This window comes from Notothenia rossii (genome assembly GCF_949606895.1).
Source record: "Notothenia rossii genome assembly, chromosome: 2".
NCBI lineage: Eukaryota > Metazoa > Chordata > Actinopteri > Perciformes > Nototheniidae > Notothenia > Notothenia rossii.
Window position 1 is genome coordinate 75,999,430 of NC_136904.1, and position 10,589 is coordinate 76,010,018.

The following is a 10,589-nucleotide window of genomic DNA, read 5'->3' on the forward strand; positions in this document are numbered from 1 at the left end:
GCTGCACGCACATGCGCACTTTGAGCACTCAAATTCAGACAAGTCGAGTCTGCCAGCCGCCAAAACCTGACAGGAGAAGACTAAAAAAATGGATATACGCAGGTTCTTCGCAACCAAAACAACTCCAGTTTCGGATTCAAGTTCCAGCGCCACCGTTGCTGCCACCCAAGCTGCACCTGCTCCGGACCCGCTAGTCCCGCCTCGCCCGTCGACCAGCCACCACATCTTGGCGCCGGTCGGCACCGCAGCTCCCGCCGCTTGCAATCCCTGTGAGACAGCCTCTGATGGCGGTCAACTTCCCAGTGACCTAGGAGATAAAAGTGTGGGCCCCAAACAGCCAGTGCTTCCCGTTTTCCCAAGACACAAAATTGGAGATAGAAATCGTTGCTTTTCTGCATTCTTTTATAACAAGCATCCGTGGCTGGAGTACTCGGTTTCAAGGGACGCAGTGTTTTGTTTTTGTTGCCGCCACTTTTCCAAGGAGATTGGAGAGGAGGAAGACACACTAGCTAAACAAGGCGGGCGATATTGGAGTAAGCTAACTGAGAGGCTGATAAAGCATAGCTCTTGTGAAAAACACAAGGCCTGCATGAGACTGTGGGAGGGCTACAAGGAAACTGAAAAGCATGGATCTGTCAGAGTCCACTTGTCAACCAGTCACCAGAACACAGTGGATAAAAACAGGGAGTATTTGACAAAGGTCGTGGATGTCGTTAAGCTGCTGTCTCAACTGGGCCTCCCTTTCCGTGGACATCGGGAAATACAATGGAGAAAAAAGGAAATACAAGAAAATAAAAATGAAAAAAAGCACACAAATACAGTCGATACAGAAACAGATAAAAGCAAGCCGCATGATCAGTGTGAGAAAAAGTTTTTAGAGAGTACTTGTCCATGGACAAGTGAGTTTGGCAATTTACTTGTCCGAATACATTTTCACTTGTCCAGAATGGACACAAATTGGGGCCACTGGAATCTTCTTCTTCGCCATCGTATTTCACATTTTCCCACGGTTTTTACGATACCGCTCACGTGAGTGAGCGGTAAGATTTTACTGCATCACACATAGGGCTGGGTATCGTTTAGATTTTAACGATTCCGGTTCTGCTTTTCGATTCCAGTTATTTTCGGTTCTCGATTCCGGTTCTTTGAGAGGGTAAAAATAAGTCCCATGACAAACTGGGAGAAAAATATATTTATGAAAACATTAAGTCAAATCTGTATTCCTATTTACAAATCAGTTCATACTGTTTAATTTATTACGGTTATTGAATACAATTATATAAACATAATCTCTGCATTGTTTTGTTAGTTCTAAGTGGTGCAGTTTAAGAATGTACAATTGGCCCAGTCTCCTCTGATGTTACACTGCAACCTGCCTGTGAGACAGAGTCCAACCACACAATCTGTGTGTCCAACACATGTCCTGCAACACACATGCTGCAACCTGCCTGTGAGACAGAGTCCAACCACACATGTCCAACACATAGGCCTAATAATAATAATAATAATACATTATATTTATAGCCTATAGGCCTAGCGCTTTTCTAAAACTCAAAGACGCTTACACATGTCCTGCAATACACATGCTGCAGCTGCCCAGCTGTTCACTGTTTGTAAAAGTAAATAGATAGTATTTTAATTTCAATAATTTCTATACCCTGCCTTATAAACAATACTGACATCCCTGTGCTCCTCCGAGTATGGGGGTCCGGGGATATGATTACAGCGCGAGGACACAGGTTGGCTGCTTCACTTCATAAAGGAAACGGCGGTCAATATTAACAACAAAGGAGCTAAAAGTCCTAATAACCTTCATTACGTGTTAGAGAAAGAACATAAGAAAGTTTGACAAAGATGAGGCTGTTAAACGGGCAGTGAATCCGCTGTGTGTAGAAAGAGAGAGAGAGAGAGAGACGCTGAGCTGCACCATGCAGCGATCAGCTGATCCGGAGCAGAGACAGGGAGCTGCGGTCCGCGGGGCTCGGCTTCGCCTCCTGTCCTCACAACTCTTATCAATCCCGGGAACGGACAATTGTTATTTGTTCCTACTCGGAACCGAGTTTTGCTTCCCAACCCTGCCACTGTGCTACACTTCCCGCCCCGCCCCTGTACAGAAAGCGGCGAGATGCATTTCATTAGGAATCGACAAACAGAACCGAAACTAACATTTCTAAACGAACAATGGCGGACACGTCCAATTTGCGAATGAGTTCTGCCTTTTGTAAACTGAATCTATCAATAATATAACAATAAATCCGGGCGAAAAACGTCACTTGTCCGCCGGACAAGTCAATTGAAAGATCTACTTGTCCGATATTGTAAATAACACGTCCCGGACGGTGGGACGTGTACTTTTTCGCACACTGCGAGATGATGATGATGAAACAAAGGGAAACTTTTTGAGTCTGTGCGACTTCCTCGGCAAGTATGACCCAAGTTTCCGCAAAATGCAGGATGAGAAGTACTTTAATTGTACAAGTCCAGATTTTCAAAACGAGGTCATCTCTTTGTGTGCAGAGCTAGTCAGAGAGGAAATAGCAAATGCAGTGCGTGAGACTGGTTTTTTCACGGTTATCGTGGATGAGGCCAAATCATCAAAGTCTGAACAACTGTCTGTGTGTATCAGATATGCAGAAAAGCTACAGGTTAAGGAGCGATTAATCTGCTTCATTGACTGCTCTGCCTCCCGAGATGCTGCTGGGATTGTTGAGGGTATCAAGAAGGGGTTGGAGTCATGTGGACTGCAGGACGTCCCAATAGTCGCACAGTCGTATGATGGGGGCCTCAGTTATGTCTGGGCATTTAACTGGAGTGCAGCAGCGTATCAAGGAAGATTACCCCTTTGCCATCTACGTACACTGCATGGCCCATAAACTTAATCTGGTCCTGGTGGAATCATGCACAGTCAACAGAGACATCAAAATGACGTTAAATGTTATTGATAAGCTGTACTCCGTGTTTTCAGAACCAAGCAACCACCACAGGTTTCTGGCAATGCAGAAAACACTCGAGATGAAGGCAAAGGAAATTGGGCAACCCAGTGACACTCGTTGGGCGAGCAAATGGCGATGCGTCTTTGCGGTTAAATCACATTATGTGCCTATCACACGCTGTCTGAAGGAGATGGTGGATGAAGGAGAGAAATGGTCAGTGGAAGCAAGTGGGTTGTATAATCACATGACCACACCTGGCTTCATCGCCTGCCTCATTATCCTTGAGGACCTACTGCGGGTTGTGCACGTTGTTCACAAGAAACTTCAGTCCAAATCCACAACACTTGCAGATGCTGCCTCCACGATCAACAATCTGAGAGCACACTTGAGGGAACGCAGAGGAGAGGAGGAAGGTTGGCAAGACATATGGAGCCAGATCAAGCAGTTTGGCGAGGACGTCGGCATGCCAGTTGCCACTGCAGAAAGTGACCCCCCCTCCATGGCAAAGCGAAAAAGAAGTTCAAGACCCCCTTTGTCGCTTTACCAGTATGTAGTGGGGGCCACACTTGGGCAGCGCCAACGAGATGAAAGGAATGAGGAAATAGACGGACAATTTGAGGCTCACGCCATCTACTGTCATTTATATCTCCCTGTGCTGGACAATATGATGGCCGAGGTGGACAGACGGTTTTCAGGTGAAGCCATGGAGCTTGCAGCGGCATGTGATGCTGTGATAAAGTGTGAGAAGAAAGGCATTGAACCACTTCTGAGAAAATATGCAAGCCTCAAGATCGTCCATCCACAGCTGGTGACAGCAGAAATGGACCTGATAAAATGTGCTGTCCAATCTCCCATTAACCTGAAGGACCTGCAAAACGAAGTGAGCAAGGAGAGCTATCCAAACTTCTTCCCATTACTCCAGCTTGCACTGACACTGCCCATTGGATCAGCGACATCAGAGAGAAGTTTCTCAGCAATGAGGAGGATCAGAAACTGGCTGAGAACTACAATGATCCAGGAGAGATTTTCTGATCTGGCCCTGCTGCACATTGAGGGAGATTTGACTGCAAAACTGTCAGTTGAGAAGATAGTGGACATCTATGCCAGCCGGAAAAAGAGGCGCCTGATGCTGCACTAGGTAAGCCATTCATTCAAATTATTTTGTTTTGTTGAGCTTAAATGCGTAATTGCGCAGCATCTGCATCCGGGGATAGCCAGCTGCAGTAAGCAGCAGACACCGCTCCACGCTCAAACCAAAATCCTCCAAATCCTCCCGTTTGCGTTGTGCTCACATGCTTCGGTCCTGCTAGCGGCCGCTGCTGACAGTTGTGGGTCAGAGACGCTGAATGCATGGAGATCATAATCACTAGATGACGGTGAACAAAAGTCATTACTTTGTTGGTTGGCTTTGTTTTCATCGCTGAAATTAGGTCAAAATGTGATAAAACTGCTGTGCTTATATCCTACAGTTATTAGTTAGTATGCCTATATAGTTCATTAAAAAGTGTGTGAGCATTGGGGAACATTGATCCTACAGACCTCTGTGTTATAGCCTAATTATAGCAGCAGTATGTGCCGCAGCAGCCGTTTTATTTTGCGGCGAGTTCCGCTGCCATAGTAATTTCATCTATTGGGCATATTAGTTATGAAAACACACCTGCAGTAGCCTGTAGGCTATCCTGATCAATTTTCATGTATGAATCCTTGTGTTGCAGCCTATAGCTATACATTACATTTGTAGTTATTTTTTGGCACCCCCAACCTTAAAGTTCAAACTTCGCCCATGATTAAATACTCCAGATCTCCACCCTCCATAATTGCACTTGCTTCAGTTGCTTGCTACTTTCTAACGGCGGTGAGAGTGGTCCAGTGACGCTATCTATCTTCTATCGATTAGATTTATGATTCGAAAATTAGACATGTGGATATTATCCGACTGAACAAAACGTGCATTTACCTAACAGGTTCGTTTTCCACTGACCTTTTTTCGAGCTATTTTCCAAAATACTATGGAGAAATCCCATTGCTATTTTGCCGAGGGAAACCGAGCGCAGCTTACTTCCGCTTTTTGGGACGCGTCACTGCACCACTAAGTTGATGTGATTTGATTGGATTGTGAGGCAAGGGAAGCCAGCCGCCTCTGGCTTCCCTTGGCATGGCCCTGACCAATCACAGGTTGGCAGGGGCATGACGTGAGCCTCATCTGATTGGTCAATCCCTCCATTTTTTTTCACCAAGGGAAGCACATTTCGGCTGGCCTCCTCTCGCAACAGAGTGCAATCTACTGTTTCACCGTAACATCTAGAGGGGCGCTGTTTCACTCTTTGTAAAATACTCAATGAGAATGGGGGAGAGACGGGCCGGCAGCAAAACACAACAAAGAATTTCCGAAACAAAACGAAGTGTTTTCATTTATTTATTACAATTATAACTACAAACCGAAAAAACAGGGGAAGCCTGGCTTCCCTTGGCCTCCAGGAGAAAACGCCACTGGTTGTTGCCCTGAAATGATATGTTGATAGAACATTCAACATTTTTTTTAATGTAACGTGTAATGGACATAATTCTGAGTAGATGCTTTATAGAGAGAATGACATATTGTCTTGTTAAATCACCGGGATCACAATAAGGACATTTTCTGCCGCTGCTGCAGGTTTCAGAAAAGTTTCCACCAAAACCTGATCTTCTGCAACATCTCTGTTAACCAATCGAAATAGAAACGTTGCTCTATTGTTTATTTCTCACTGACATCCTTTAGGAAATAACACCCAACTGGGACCTTGAGTCACCCATTTTCCACAACAGCAAACTCCAGCTGGTATGTAGGGCGACAGACTTTGATTCCCTGAATGGAATAATCACACACTTATGGCGTGCCACAGAACACACCCCTCTTTACACACACATTTCATGCAACATTTATCAGGCCCAGGGGCAGTATCTTCTATCCTGGAAAAGACCTCTGCTGTGGAGTGTGGGAGGCGGATTTATCCTCAGATGGCTGCAATCGAGTCAGAAAACATTGGACCTACTTCTTCGGGATGTTATTGTATTATTCTGAGAGAAAGTGGTTGGTGCCAAAATTGTGTTTTTCCTCTTTCTTCATGTTTTTACAGACTTTAAATAAATTCATTTGGGCTCAATCATTTGTTTCCTCATGCAGTAACTCTCCATTTTTTAGCCATTCCTTATTCATTTTGTATTGCTGCCACGCCATAAAAAGGGCAGATGAGGCAGATGAGGTAGAACACTTTAAAAACCAGGATAAGCAGGAGGAGTGTAAAAACCCTAGCATGAATTCAAAAAGTTAACTGAAACAAAGGGTAAAATCTAAACAACAACTCCTGTCTCTCATATGTATACAAATCATGTTTACCTTCTCAGTGTCACATAACTGGAACCAACCAACTTCCCCGCTAAGTATAGGAAGAGTTTAAAAGAGCAAGCATCCAAAACACACAAAACAAATAACCAACCATTAATACAACATTCTCTCAGGTTACTGCTCACAGGTCAATATATCTAAAGCCTCCAATCTATACCAATGAGTAGACCAAATATAAGTATAGAATGTAATTTACTGCAAAGCGATATCTTACCCTACATCCAAACAGTGACATAATTAGACACACCTGTTTGCACTAAATTAAGCTTCCCATGAAGAACAACAGAAATCCTATAAACCGTCAAACAGTTCAACTTAACAAGCCTGTGCCATTTATACACCTTAATTAATGATGTGTCCTTAGGCAGACACAGAAAAGTTTTAATTATGGAGAACATAAAGTAGTGCAAAGAGAGAAAGACACAGTTTTACCCGTTTTGTTTCAATTAAGAATATATCATAGAATATGCCATTTCTATACATTAATACAAATAATGGTATACAAAGTTGGATTTGAACAGTTGTTTTGCTTTTCTGAGAGGTTTGAAACAATACAAGGGAGGATTGGTGCATGGTTGAACATATACAGTGAACTTGTCTAATTTTTAGATGCAGGTGACAGCCGCACGTCATCAAGGTGGATCATTTGTGGTGCAATCCTGCCATAAAAAAAACAATCCCTCAATGTGTGACTCATACAATGTGATTTGGATTTCTCTAAATGGGTATCCCGCCCATAAGTGTGCTATCAGGAATCACAGTTAGACCACTGTCCTAAAAACCAGCTGATGGTAAACCTTTTCCAGAAATGCTCAGGTATGTGACTTAAAAAAGCTTTTAATTCTTTACCTTACATTTAATATATCCAACTTCTATCATAAAAAGACTGTAGTTCATCTGCTCCCTCCCCTCGTCACAGTCCAGACGCTTTTATAAATGAAGCACGGGTGTCTGTGGCGACACGGAGGATGATATGAAAGCAAAGGGACAGATAATCGAATGTCATCCTTATCATAGACATACATGTACAGAGCTGCAGATGGAAAATGTCAGACTCCCAAATTAAAACATAAATATGCTTTAATGTGAGCGTACAGGGAACCGAAGCCTCGAGGGTGAGTTTGTGTGTCTGTGTGTGTGTGTGTGTGTGTGTGTGTGTGTGTGTGTGTGTGTGTGTGTGTGTGTGTGTGTGTGTGTGTGTGTGTGTGTGTGTGTGTGTGTGTGTGTGTGTGTGTGTGTGTGTGTGTGTGTGTGTGACAGGTAGAGCGTGTGTTCACAGATGACAAATAGCCTCTCTAGCAGACTGCGTGTTCTTGCAGTGTCACTCATTTGTCTCCCATGCAGTGCTCACACAAGCACACACACACACACACACACACACACACACACACACACACATACACACACACACACACACACACACACACACGGCCCTGGCCCGTGTGTGTCACTATAGTGTAATGGCTTTATTGACCTGGGGCCCAAGGACGCCACAGCACTCACTCCCCACCTATGGGTGCTTAATGGATGGCTCTCCTCCTCCTAATTTGATCCACAGTTTCCTCTCTTCCTGATCTCCTCCCATCTGGTAGACTACTTCTTCTCCTGATCCTTCCTCCTCTCCTTAATCTCCTCAATCTTTCTATAATCTCCTGCTCTTCTCAAAGTCCTACATGAGTGAACAGAGAAGAGAGGAATGAAAGACAAGGAACTGTCACATTTTACTTCCCAAATGCACACACACACACTTTTCCCACACACACTTTTTACACACACACTATTCACACTCCATTTAAAGTGAAATTGAGTGTCTGGTGAAACCCGCCCTTCATTTACCCATCAGATAAAATAAGGGGTAGCTTGGATCTGTGCATGAGAGCTGTGTTAGGAGCAAGAACACTGAAATGAAAACGTATTTCTGTGTATGTGTGAATTCTCATTATTATATTCAATAAAACTTAAGATTGGTGTGTTTATATTGTCTGCCAAGTTTTCATAGAAGTTAGGTTTGATATTAATTATAATACTAATTTTGGCTAGCAAAACCTTGTCAGGACTCAAGTTATGTTAGCGGCTCTGTGAGGCTCCACTGAGGCAGAGCATTTCTTTTAGCTAAGTCAATGTGTAAGGATGCTAATACTCTTTCAGGAACAGCGCTAACATTTCAATGTTTAGTAGGTATAATGTTTATCATGTTAACCACCCTAGGCATGCTAGCTGTGCCTGCTAATTAGCACTCAAAGTATCGCTGAGGCTAGGAACATCCTGTGTTGTTTTTTTAGGCCATCCAAGTATTTATAATAATAATAATAAATGGGATTTATATAGCGCTTTTCTAGACCCAAAGACGCTTTACATTATTACATTATTTAGACATGAAGAAAGGATTGAAAAGTAAAATGTTGACGTGATGGTGGTGTTTGAGGAGTAAGGATTTAAGAATTACAATTATTTGAGGGAGACACTAATGTCTGATCCAAATTTCTTGGACCAAAGTGGTGAAGTGTTGTTTGTGTGTGTAGCATACATGAGCTACTTTTTACAAAAAGTGTGTTGCAACTGTTTGACTGTGCACTAATGAGAGGTCTTCACAATTTCATTGGTCACCTGCAGGAAATCTCCAAAGTCCCCTCAGCACTATCAGTGTCTAGCTACTTTACCACCAGGGAAAACAGTCTGCTATCTTCACAGGTTGTTAATTAATTTCAGGATGGGGTCTAATCACTTAAGTCCCTTGTGTAAATTCTGTGCTCTTTTGCAATTTCACTCACACAATAAAAACTTTGAAAAGTGACACAATTGGGGGGTGAGGAATCTCAGAGGTGATTTGTTTATCTCGAGGTGTGACATTTCTGTCATTTATATTCTGTAATTTACAGTCATTTATATTCTCTGCTACATCCACTGTTCCTTCTCAATCACCCAGATCCACAGATCAATGAACTATGAAATGTTCATCTTGTTTTTTTTGTGACTAGCTTTTATTTCACTGTAATTTGTTTGTTTCGATATAAAGATGTTCAGGAGATATATAATAAACCTAAGGGAATTATTTTATCAAAAAACAGGAGAAGGAACAGAGTGGTTTTTAATGGATTTCATTTAGCAGGCCGCTTCATGGGCTGACTTTAAATCAAGCATACCAAACAACTTGAATGGCAGAAGATCATAAAAATGTGATTGTAATACCCACCGCAGAGAAGCACGTCATCACCTGCTCCTGTAAATTAACGGTGACAAGATTTAAATAAACATGGCGGCACTGACAGCCCTGACAGATGACAGCTATGGAAATAAAGAGGAGGCTGCGTTAAACTTCAGTTCCTTTAAAAAGGAAAAACTCTGTTCAAATCATTGAGCTATAATTAGCTGCTGTTACATTTAGGTGGGAACCTTTTTATTTCAGCTGGTTACCTCACAAATCTGTTTATCTGCAGCGTTCCTTGAGATTTAGGCAGAGAGTGTTAAGAACTCAGACACTTAGGAGGTAGGACCCAATTGCACGACCCGGGAGACAGAGGTAAAGTATTGGTAAGATACTTTATTTTTCCAAAAACACTTTGAACAAAAAATGGTCACCAACTGATCTCAGATTGAGATGACAAAAAATTGAGAACAAAATCGCTCACGTGGTGAGGAACAAAACTTTTTTGAGCACAAAAGAGCATAGACCTGACCATGGCAAGAGACAAGACGAACTGACACTGAACACTGGGAGACAGGGGAATTTAAACACAGGGTAACAAGACACAGGTGGGAACAATCAGGGGCGGGGTTGACACTGATGAGCATAGGAGACACAGAAGGGAAACAGGTGAACACAATCAGGGAAACCAGGGAAACCAACGACAGGGAGGAAAACACAGGGAGAAGGACCAGACAATACACAAGGAGGAAAACATGACAGGGATAACAGCAAAACACCCATTACCAGACATACAAAACTGAAACGTGACATAACACAAGAATCGTGACAGAACCCCCCCCCCCCCCCTCAAGGGACGGATTCCAGACGTACAATAAAATTTAAAAAAAAAAAAAAAATATCCAAACGGGTGGGTGGAGGGGGTCCGGTACGACAACCCAGAGGCAAAGCACAGTCCATGATGGGTGTCTCGGGCGGACGGCCCAGGGGCAAGACAGAGTCCATGATGGAGTCCTCAGGCGGACGGCCCGGGAGCAAGGCAGAGTTCATGGTGGAGTCCTCAGGCGGACGGCCCGGGGGCAAGGCAGAGCCCATGATGGAGTTCTCGGGCGGACAGCCCCGGGGC

The 10,589-nt window shown here is 43.4% G+C and overlaps 1 long non-coding RNA gene across 1 annotated transcript; it reads right to left on the bottom strand.

The window, feature by feature from the left end:
- Nucleotides 1–1,118: 1,118 nt before the first annotated feature.
- Nucleotides 1,119–2,369, bottom strand: LOC307030549. Its single transcript, XR_013805685.1, has 2 exons — nt 1,445–2,369; nt 1,119–1,372 (listed from the first exon to the last, which is right to left on the bottom strand). It is a non-coding gene; the product is annotated as an uncharacterized lncRNA (long non-coding RNA).
- Between the last annotated feature and the right edge of the window lie 8,220 nt (nt 2,370–10,589).